A 9,224-nucleotide genomic window follows, 5' to 3' on the forward strand; every position below is an offset into this window, starting at 1 on the left:
TTGGCCTATCATTTCTATCAACCCCACCATCATAGTCAATAGTGAGTTCAGTGACGTGGTCTAAACCAGTGGTTCTCAACTTTGGGTAACCCAGGTGTTCTTGAACTGCAACTCCCATAAACCCGTACCAGTACAGATGGCTGGGTGGTTCTTTGCAGTGGTAGAAAGTGAGCTGGTAAACAATACCTGGCATGCAAATATGTGTAACAAATATGATGGCCATTTACATAACACCAGAGCGGAGGATGTGCATTGCTAAACTGAAAGACAAAAGAGGAGCCTGATTTTCACACAATTACAGATGCTAATTTATATGTACAGACACCAAATAATAAATATTTTTATGATTTAAACAGAAAAAGGATTTCCCTTGTGTGACCAGATGACTCATATGCCTGATGAGTCTACTATCCAACTATGGCTAATTGGTCTCCTTCCCTGTGGGTCTAAATCAGACATGGATTGGATTGTCTTTGAAATGGAGGATGACTTCGAAATTAAGCTTGTCTTTTGGAAGCCCTTCAGATGGAAGACCATCTTCCCTGACAGAGGACAAGTAGCTATAATAGTAACAAAACTTCAACTAGTTTAAAACAAATATGAGGTGGGACACAAACTCAGGAGAGCTCCTTGGAAGGTTGGATAATACATAGTCCTCCAGATATTATAGGACTCCAGCTCCTATCAGCCTGAGCCAGAAAACCAATAGGAGGACTATGCATTGAGGAGTGTACTTTTCTCCTCTCTGATTTAAGAATTTTTCTCTCTCAGACCTGGGGGCCATTTACAGCAAGATTCTGTTTTTAACAGTGGGCAGATAGATGCTTCTGGGAAGCTTTCAAACCCATCGGTATCCCTTCCTCAGCCTGAGGAACTATGTTAAGAGGCACACTGCTTAGTAACAGGGAAGATTCTGTTCAATCTCCAGTCAAAGAGCAGTTGATGCAATTCAGGCTGGGGAATGTTTAGCCTTCTATATACCATCAGACTGCAGATTCCATCAGGCCTAATTAGTGCAATGAATTGTGAGGTATTATTAAAGCTCCATTTCAACAACATCTGGAGGGCCACATATTCCCCAACCCTGAAAGGACTAGCCACTATAAACTTGGCTAATGCTATTTTAAAGCCTGTAGTCATCACCATAACTTTTGGCACCAAACTGCCACTGGAACATTTTGAAGATCTTGTTTTCAGCCTTTTAAGACCTTCCTTCCTTCCTTCCTTCCTTCCTTCCTTCCTTCCTTCCTTCCTTCCTTCCTTCCTTCCTTCCTTCCTTCCTTCCTTCCTTCCTTCCTTCCTTCCTTCCTTCCTTCCTTCCTTCCTTCCTTCCTTCCTTCCTTCCTTCCTCTTTTTTGCATTCTCCTGATTTCCTTGCTTCCCTTAAAATGTTTTATGATAAAATGGAGGTTGTCTCTCTGGTAAGGTGTTCCATCTTAAGTTAGGTCTTGATTCCTTAACTGAATGTGAATATTATAAACATTGGATATCCTGTTTAATATTTAGTTAACAAACAGGGTTAAGGAATGATGTAGAGCATTCTGTTGAGGAATCTCACTCCGAATACTTTCTGTATCTCCTACCATGTGGTAAGGAATACAGTGTTTTTAAATTAAATTTCTTAAGGTCAGCAAAATGCCACTGTTTTGACAATCAACAGTGATCAAATAAACCTCTTGTGTCCAGATGGCTGGCTATTTACTGGCAAGGCAGTGCTGATAAATTCTCCAATTAGACAGACATTAATATTACATCACTTGAGATTCCAAGCACAGCCTGACCTCATGGAGTGAGCTGGTATATTGCTTAATCTCTTGTGCTTGTTCACAGAATATTATCATACTCTTATAGTTGATTTATCCTCTTAGTGTGATAAGTATAAAACATTTTTACCAGTGGGCAAGATAAAAATAGCAAGGTTGTTCAGCATTCTTCAGGTTTTTAGGGCCCCGGCTTCTTATTATGTAGGTTTGATGGAGAAGATAGCTTAGGCTACTGTATTTAACAAGCGGGGAGGGGGGGAGTTTACTAGCTTCACTTCCTCTATTGCTGCTTCGCTCACATGAAAGTAGTATTTTGAAGAGGGAAGACTCGTCTACTCATGAAGGCTCTCCACATGAATCAATTTTCCTGCATTCTGAGTCTCATGGAGCTTTCATTATTAGACAAATCTTGCCTCGTCAGAACTGTCAGTTTCATGAGCAAAGCAACAGGAGAAGTGCTAGAGCACCCCTTCCTTGTGTGCTAAATAAACACAGTAGCCTGCTAACATGTGCTTCCTACAGATCAGGAATCTTCAGTTCTCTCCATATTTTCCAGTATGTCTCCCACAATGGCTTATCATTGGCAATGTTGAGTGGGATTGATGGAAGATGTAGGCTAACACATCTTGAAGGCCAAAGGTTTCCCACTGTTGTCATGAGATCAACCACAGATAAGAGCTCATAGGCCAGGTATATTCTTTGAAGCATTTTTATTTTGTTTGCAGCTGATTTATCTAGCCAAGTTTTTGTACGACGTTTGATAACAGGATCATATGTAAAGAAATAAATTATTTTCCACTTGGAAGAAATAGTGATATTTTAAATGTTTCTTTTCTCTTCTGGGTTTTATCTATAATGACTTGACAGTGGCAAAGCATACTTGCACCATAAACACAAAGCCCTTATGAATATAAAGCACTGATTGTGGGGTGTGATCACTCAAGAAGTCAGTTTGGTAAATTGTATTTGCAGCCACTGTGTATAGTATAAAGTTTCTGCTGTAAATACAGATGTCAACCATCTTAGCTATAGGAAGCTTGACATCTTAAGAAACTGCATATAGGATAGTTGACCAAAATCACCGGTTCTATATGGTGTCATAAGAAGATTCCCAAAGATCTTTTTTCCCCCCTCAAAGATTTTTTAATTAATAACTTGGGATAAGGTAAGGGGCCCCTTCATGGATTGCTGCCTTGTCGTGGCGAAGGGGCTTGAGTAACTCAGAGAAGCTATGGGCTATGCCGTGCAGGGACACCCAAGACGGACAGGACATAGTGGAGAGTTCCGACTAAACGCAATCCACCTGGAGTAGGAAATGGCAAGCCACTCCAGTATCTTTGCCAAGAACACCCCATGATCAGAAACAAAAGGCTAAAAGATATGACGCTGGAAGATGGGCCCCTCAGGTCGGAAGGCATCCAACATGCTACTGAGGAAGAGTGGAGGACAAGTACAAGTAGCTCCAGAGCTAATGAAGTGGTTGGGCCAAAGCCGAAAGGACGCTCAGCTGTGGACGTGCCTGGAAGTGAAAGGAAAGTCCAATGCTGTAAAGAAAAATACTGCATAGGAACCTGGAATGTAAGATCTATGAACGTTGGGAAGCTGGAGGTGGTCAAACAGGAGATGGCAAGAATAAACATCGACATCCTGGGCATCAGTGAACTAAAATGGACAGGAATGGGCGAATTCAGCTCAGATGATTATCATATCTACTACTGTGGGCAAGAATCCCGTAGAAGGAATGGAGTAGCCCTCATAGTCAACAAAAGAGTGGGAAAAGCTGTAATGGGATACAATCTCAAAAATGATAGAATGATGTCAATACGAATCCAAGGCAGACCATTCAACATCACAATAATCCAAGTTTATGCACCAACCAGCATTGCTGAGGAAACTGAAATTGAACAATTCTATGAAGATTTACAACACCTTCTAGAACTGACACCAAAGAAAGATGTTCTTCTCATTCTAGGGGACTGGAATGCTAAACTGGGAGCCAAGAGATACAAGGAAAAACAGGGAAGTTTGGCCTTGGAGTTCAGAACAAAGCAGGACAAAGGCTAATAGAGTTTTGTCAAGAGAATAAGCTGGTCATCACAAACACTCTTTTCCAACAACACAAGAGGCGACTCTATACATGGAAATCACCAGATGGGCAATATCGAAATCAGATTGATTATATTCTCTGCAGCCAAAGATGGAGAAGCTCTATACAGTCAGCAAAAATAAGACCTGGAGCTGATTGCAGTTCTGATCATCAGCTTCTCATAGCAAAATTCAAGCTTAGACTGAAGAGAGTAGGAAAAACCACTGGGCCACTCAGGTATAATCTAAACCAAATCCCTTATGAATACACAGTGGAAGTAAAGAAGAGATTTAAGGAACTAGATTTGGCGGACAGAGTGCCTGAAGAACTTTGGATAGAGGCTCGTAACGTTGTCCAGGAGGCAGCAACGAAAACCATCCCAAAGAAAAGGAAATGCAAGAAAGCAAAGTGGCTGTCCAACGAGGCCTTAGAAATAGCAGAGAGGAGAAGGGAAACAAAATGCAAGGGAGATAGGGAAAGTTACAGAAAATTGAATGCAGACTTCCAAAGAATAGCAAGGAGAGACAAAAGGGCCTTCTTAAATGAACAATGCAAAGAAATAGAGGAAGATAACAGAAAAGGAAAGACCAGAGAGCTGTTCAGGAAAATTGGACATATTAGAGGAACATTTTGCGCAAAGATGAACATGATAAAAGACAAAAATGGGAGGGACCTAACAGAAGCAGAAGACGTCAAGAAGAGGTGGCAAGAATACACAGAGGAATTATATCAGAAAGATTTGGATATCCCGGACAACCCAGACAATGTAGTTGCTGACCTTGAGCCAGACATCCTGGAGAGTGAAGTCAAGTGGGCCTTAGAAAGCCTGGCTAACAACAAGGCCAGTGGAGGTGATGGCATCCCAGTTGAACTATTTAAAATCTTGAAAGATGATGCTGTTAAGGTGCTACATTCAATATGCCAGCAAGTTTGGAAAACCCAACAGTGGCCAGAGGATTGGAAAAGATCAGTCTACATCCCAATCCCAAAGAAAGGCAGTGCCAAAGAATGCTCCAACTACCGAACAATTGCACTCATTTCGCATGCTAGCAAGGTTATGCTCAAAATCCTGCAAGGTAGGCTTCAGCAGTATGTGGACCGAGAACTCCCAGAAGTACAAGCTGGATTCCGAAGAGGCAGAGGAACTCGAGACCAAATTGCTAACTTGCGCTGGATTATGGAGAAAGCCAGAGAGTTCCAGAAAAATATCTACTTCTGCTTCATTGACTATGCGAAAGCCTTTGACTGTGTGGACCACAACAAACTATGGCAAGTTCTTAAAGAAATGGGAGTGCCTGACCACTTTATCTGTCTCCTGAGAAACCTATATGTGGGACAGGAAGCAACAGTTAGAACTGGTCATGGAACAACTGAGTGGTTCAAAATTGGGAAAGGAGTACGGCAAGGCTGTATATTGTCCCCCAGCTTATTTAACTTATATGCAGAATACATCATGCGGAAGGCTGGACTGGAAGAAACCCAAGCCAGAATTAAGATTGCCGGAAGAAATATCAACAACCTCCGCTATGCAGATGATACCACTCTGATGGCAGAAAGTGAGGAGGAATTAAATAACCTCGTAATGAGGGTGAAAGAGGAGAGTGCAAAAAATGGTCTGAAACTCAACATCAAAAAAACTAAGATCATGGCCACTGGTCCCCTCACCTCCTGGGAAATAGAAGGGGAAGATATGGAGGCAGTGTCAAATTTTATCTTCCTGGGCTCCATGATCACTGCAGATGGAGACAGCAGCCCTGAAATTAAAAGACGCCTTCTTCTTGGGAGGAAAGCGATGACAAATCTTGACAGCATCTTGAAAAGCAGAGACATCACCTTGCCAACAAAAGTCCGAATAGTCAAAGCTATGGTTTTTCCTGTCGTGATGTATGGAAGTGAGAGCTGGACCATAAAGAAAGCAGACCGCCGAAGAATTGATGCCTTTGAATTGTGGTGCTGGAGGAGGCTCTTGAGAATCCCCTGGACTGCAAAGAGAACAAACCTATCAATTCTAAAGGAAATCAACCCTGAGTGCTCACTGGAAGGACAGATCCTGAAGCTGAGGCTCCAGTACTTTGGCCATCTCATGAGAAGAAAAGAGTCCTTGGAAAAAACCTTGATGTTAGGAAGGTGTGATGGCAAGAGGAGAAGGGGACGACCGAGGATGAGATGGCTGGACAGTGTCTGCGAAGCAACCAACATGAACCTGACACAACTCCGGGAGGCAGTAGAAGACAGGAGGGCCTGGCGTGCTCTGGTCCATGGGGTCACGAAGAGTCGGACACGACTAAACGACTAAACACACAAGGTAAGGGGTACAGAGGGTAAAGGGGGATATGGGAGGGGAAAAAGGAGGGGGAGGAGAAACACAAAACATACTGACATCCAATGTATACATGATCAAATATCAACTCGACTTTCCGCTTTTCTGCTATTTGTTTGCCCTCCAGGTTTTAACTTACATTTACATCCTAGTTTGAAACTATGTTATTTAAGTACTATCTGGTGACTCAAGCCATTTATATAATAAATCTCATCTTTCAGTTGCCTTTTGTATTGGACAGTCTTTCAACACTTCTGATAAGATATCCATTTCTGTCGCTTCCCGTATCTTCTCAATAAGTTCCTCTTGTTTCGGTATCACCGGTTTCTTCCAATTATTGGCATAAAGAATTCTGGCTGCAGAGACTATATTTATAACTAAGTAGTTCTTTGTCTACTCTATATTGTCTGATATAATACTCAATAGAAACAGTTCTGGGGTTAGTGGAACCTTACAAAGCAATATGTTTTGTAACAGAGTATGTATTCCTATCCAATATTGTTTCACTACTCTGCAAGTCCACCACAGAAGATTCCCGAAGATCTTCAGTGAATATTCATGCTTGAAAGATTTTTAGCAGACTCAAAATATCATTAAATAGTTCACCACCAAATCTGGCATTAACACAGTTGCTTTGGCAGCAGCAGTATCAGAATACACATCTGTTTCAACCAGGGTTTTAGTTGTAAGATGTAGAAAATCAAAGCATGGGTGAGCCCTTAAATGAACTAGATATAACCCAAAGGCAGAGTGCTTTGATGCTGGTGCTCAGGATTGAGTATCAAACATCAATATTAATGGGCTAAATTTAAATGAACTGTTGGGTGCAAAAAAGTATTTATCCATGCATTGATAATGGTTAATCGGCTCTTAACACATAAAACTAGCTCTTGAGTGTGTAGTATTTGCATAACAGTGATGTAATTATACTTTGTTGAGCATTAGCCTAATTAGAATCCTTCTAGCAAGGATTCCTGAGTCCAATGTATGTGCATGTTTGTATTTTTAGTAAGCTGCGTGATGAGCAGAAAATCCACTTCAAAAATGTGGCATCTTGAAAATATTCTAGCAAAAGTATCTTCTATCTGAAAATGTGACAGTGTGTTGCTTATTACTATCTGGAGTAGAAAGAAAACATCATATGCATAACAATGACCATAAAGGACAAGGACTCAATGCTGCCATCGTTTTTACATTTTAGACAGGGGTTACACAGAAATAATGGCATGCAAAAGTGGAAGATATTTCCCTAAACGTTTCACTTCCATATCGCTTCTTGTTTCTCTACCCAGCACTGTGTTCATTTCCTATGTACAGATGTATTCATGTATTTATTGAACTTATACCCAGCCCATCTATGGGGCAGCTACAAAAGAAATAAACACAGATATAATAGAATCATAGAATAATTGAGTTGGAAGGGGCCTTTAAGGCCATTGAGTCCAACCCCTTGATCAATGCACAAATCCAAATCAAAACAGATCTGACAAATCATTGTCCAGTTTTCTCTTGAATACCTCCAGGGTTGGAGCGCTCACTGCCTCCCAAAGTAATTGTTCCATTGTCATACTGCTCTAACCATTAGGATATTTTTTGATATACAGTAACAAACATAGACAAAATAAAACCTAACCCAGGCTCCATTACATAACTCTCAGGATGACAGAAATAAAAGTAACGAATTAAACACTAAGCAGTAAATAATCAATATAGGACCAATCAATATAATGTAATAGGTAATGCTGTTGCTGCTTCCTGATAAGGTGCAGCATAATGAAATAATCCAGGAATAGTTTTTCTTAGTGGCCCTATACCCTACCACATGCTGCCATGTCACCATGTTGGGATGGCAAGATTGCATATCCACCAAATGAGAAGTGAGAGGTTCATTTCTGGCTTGAGTAATGGGTAGTCCATGGGTTGCTGTAATGATTGGCTGCCTTATTGGTATACTATCATGATGGTTCCATTACAATATCTAGAATGTGAATGAATGGAATATAGGGCAAAAGTGCCAGAAGCATAGCAACATTTCAGAGGAATGGTAAACAGGTTGTGAACAGTAGCAACCATTAAACATCAGTTGATCTGGTTCACAAGATAATCTTGAACAGAAGAATGAAGAATTTCAATGCTAGGTAAATTGCTAGCAGAATTAGAAAATAGAAAATTCAACATGGATCCAGAAGGACATGGGGAAAAAACACTGAAGAAGGCTGGGAGATCAGTCAGATGTTGAGCAGAGTTAGGCATTGGAAGCAAGAATAAAAACACGGGGAGAGTTGCCCCTGAATGAAAGAGGGCACCCACTGAAGACACTTCAGTTGCTCACAAAGCAGAACACACACATATCGCTCTCATAAAGAATGCAGGCTGGTAAAGATGTGTGGAAGCCCCCACTCCACCCACTTCATGCACACAGGTTGGGATTGACCTACCCGCTGCACATGCGGACATCCTCCAGCCTGATCCTTGTCCAGATCTGTGACTGGAAGTATGCATACCTGGTTCTGTGTGGATACCTTATTCCTGCAAATGGAGAAAAGCAAACAGCAAAAATGGTTTGTAGACTGAATAATGCAGGTGGGCAGAAGGGCTTATTGTCAGGATAGTGTCATCATGTGACCTTGATAGCAGTGTCAACTGCAGAGCTGCCGCTCTTGTTTTATTTTTCCCCTTCTTTTTCCCATGCACTGGGAGAAAGTCCCCAGTAGCTTCCTAAGACAGTTACTGATAAGGAAATGAGCGAAGGTCTTTGAAAGAACAACAGGAAAGCTCCTTTCTGGGTCCTAAAAGGGCATTTCAGGGAGCCTGCTTTTTAATATCGTAGTTCCATTCACTTTCTCTACATCATCCTTTCTACTTCTTGACTCTGAAATTATTGTGGCTTCAGCCACGAGACTGATAATTTGTTTAATGACTCTGCAACAGGTAAGTCAAGGAACATTAATTTGTAAAATAAAGAGCACACTCTGCTTTGTCTTCCTGAGCTCTTCTTTCTCTTCCGCATTCTAATTGTGACATGTGAATGCTAGAGTGAAATGATTTGTGAGTA

The sequence above is a fragment of the Pogona vitticeps genome, chromosome 4 (assembly GCF_051106095.1).
Source record: "Pogona vitticeps strain Pit_001003342236 chromosome 4, PviZW2.1, whole genome shotgun sequence".
Lineage (NCBI taxonomy): Eukaryota > Metazoa > Chordata > Lepidosauria > Squamata > Agamidae > Pogona > Pogona vitticeps.